Below are 3,053 nucleotides of genomic sequence, written 5' to 3'. Positions count from 1 at the left end.
GTATCGCTGACGGGGATCCCCGTCAGCGATGGAGAAACATCGCTGACGATAATCCCGTCAGCACTGTTTCTCTATCGCTGACGGGCTTTGCCGTCACCGATACCGCCGTCAGCGATAAGTATCGCTGACGGCATCCCGTCAGCGATAGTCCTTTGGAGAAACATCGCTGACGGTAATCCCGTCAGCGATGTTTCTCTATCGCTGACGGGCTTTGCCGTCACCGATACCGCCGTCAGCGATAAGTATCGCTGACGGCAGCCCGTCAGCGATAGTCCTTTCCTGACGGGACTATCGCTGACGGCGTATCCTTGACGGGACGCCGTCAGCGATACGTATCGCTGACGGGAAATGGGGCATCGGTGACGGGAATGCCCGTCAGCGATACATGATTTTCCACTAGTGCATCCAACTGTTAGAGGCAAAAAATAATATTCAAAGATGATTTGTATTGCGTCATCTGAAGAGAGTTCATCTCATTCCCTATCTGTAAGTGTCGACATATATATTTTATAAAAAAAAATCAAAGTAATGCTAGTATCCATCAGATGAGAAATAATATTTGGGTAGGCTAATCTCTTCTTGATCAAGTTGTATCACCAATCTCAAGGAAAGTAGAGCAATCCTTAAATATTTATTACTTAGATACATATTAGTATCACTTTGTTTGTAAAAAAAAATTGTGAGGTGCATGCTTCCAGAAATTTACTTCTTGCTGTTAATTACTCTTGTTAAAAGAAACTCCTGATTAGTAGAAAGCAAAGAATTAAATAGACATTAGAAATCAAATGCGAAGAGATATTAATTTTATTATATTTCTAATGTATTGCAAAATTTAAGAGAAAGAAGATGGGATCTTGGGTCTCCAAACAATGTTCTGGAGCCCTCCTCCCTTTTAAAATGAAAAAATGTAGAGGATCTTGTCGTTGTTGTTTCAAACTCCAAGTCTCTCTTACTTTTCAATCTCTCTGTTTTTTCTCTATCTTTTCTGTCGTTCTTTTGTTATCATATCTCCCCATTTTTTTCTGACGAAAGGAATGTCTATTTATAGGGAAGGGCAGTGGACGTTATTGCTAGGTGTTGAAAAATGATTGAGGAGTTATGATAACTTCCTTATCGAAACTTTCTTATCAAGATTGTTGCGTTCGTTTATTATAACGAACATTTTCTTTGCTTTTCACTTCTCATGTGTCTATCCGCTTATCTTTTGTGTTTCTTAAAATAAGTATTATATGGAACCCATATGCTTTCAAGCCGAATTAGGTTTGTACAAGGATGTGTATCCTTGAGTTAGATTTTTCATTGCCAAGGCTTATGATCACATGAAACCACCAATGTATTGAAGATGATATGCACCCTCCAATTGAGAATTTGATTGTGAAGGGATGAAGCATGTGTTTTTTGTGTTGGAATAACAGAGGGTTCACATACTCTCAAATTTACATGAGGTGTTGTCATCCTCAACTTGATTTTCATTTATATGAGATACTATCTCTCACATTGATTTTGGTTTATATGAAGTATTATCCCTCACATTAAGTTTCATTGATAAGTTTTGTTGAGTTCATCAAATTTGACAACTACAAGGGAAACACGTGTCTCTCTAAATTAATTAATATGGAAGACCTACCTTTATTGGTTTAGATTTATATAAGGTATTATCTCTCACATTAGTTTTGATTTTTATGAGATACTATCATTCCTCACAATAACTTTCATTTATAGTGCTTATTCATACGTATGAATTTTATTTTTTTGTGCGTCTACACTATCTCAACAATTTCTAAGAGCATCCCTATGGTTTGGGCTCTATTTGTCTCATACATGTCACGTCAAAGTCATGTGGAGCCGCATGACAACCTCTTTTCTTATCATCTAACAGAATAACATTATTTTATTATGTATTTTCTAGTAGAGAGCGGATCAAACTTGAAATTGACCCGATCTTATTTACCATGTATTTATTCCTCTATAATAATGGGAGGATACAAGATTTATTATTTATGTCACAGTAAATTACTATAGCATTATTACTGTAGCACAGACAGGACGATCCAATGTACATCATTCATGCTACAGTAAATTTACTGTAGTATTATTACTGTGGCACATGGTTGGTGTAGCGTTTAAAAACATTATTGTAGCATTATTATTGTAGCTCAGGTGGAAACGGTAACATTTAAAAAAATGTTACTGTAGCACTTACGAAAACTGTATTTAAATACAAAATTATCGTAACGGAAATAAAAAAATAGAGGTAGTGCTTTGCACGGTGTGCACACTAGTTTTAATGGAAAGCAGAAATTGACCACACCCGCATAAGCTAATCTCCGCTCAACTCACCTAGTAAATTACTGAGGTGCCATTGTCCATGTCCATCCCCATGAAAAAGGAGATATTCATACTTCACCAATAACCCAAGATCCGAAAATGATTGATAAATTCTAAAAACTTCAATTACCAATAACTTTTTAATAAATAATAAGTTAAGAAGAAAACATATATAAATGGAAAAGACACCAAATGGGTTAAGAGAGTTGAATAGATCAAGTATAATTAACCATACCTGACTGGCTTAATAATCCAATTGAGCTAAAAATATTATCGGGTCGGGTTCGGATTGATCCGACGATTTGGAACCCGTTTTCCGCCCTACGCGCCAAAAGTACAACCACCAATTACATCAGCCTACGTTATTGCTCAATAAATAACCGGCGGTTGGAAGAGAGACACGGCAACAACTATTTTGCCTTTTTTTCCCATATATTCCTTCATTAATTTTATTTTACTCTTTTTTTTCCTTAACCTGGTATAGATTCGTCGCATTGTTTGAAAAAGTGGTAGTCAACCTCAGTAAGCGGCAGCCCCCGTGATTACCTCATGCCACACGTATGAGAATTTGAACAGTTCTTTATTTATGTAACAAAGAATTTACCATTTATTTCTTTTCATTTGTTCTCTCCTTATTTAGTGCAGGCCTGTTAAAAAAATAGAATAAAATAAAATTTGAAGCCCACTTTGATTTCCTTTAAAGGCTAGTATCGGCTTGCTGCATG

The sequence above is a fragment of the Asparagus officinalis genome, chromosome 1, assembly GCF_001876935.1.
Source record: "Asparagus officinalis chromosome 1, Aspof.V1, whole genome shotgun sequence".
Taxonomy (NCBI): Eukaryota; Viridiplantae; Streptophyta; class Magnoliopsida; order Asparagales; family Asparagaceae; genus Asparagus; species Asparagus officinalis.
This window is presented reverse-complemented; position numbering follows the sequence as displayed.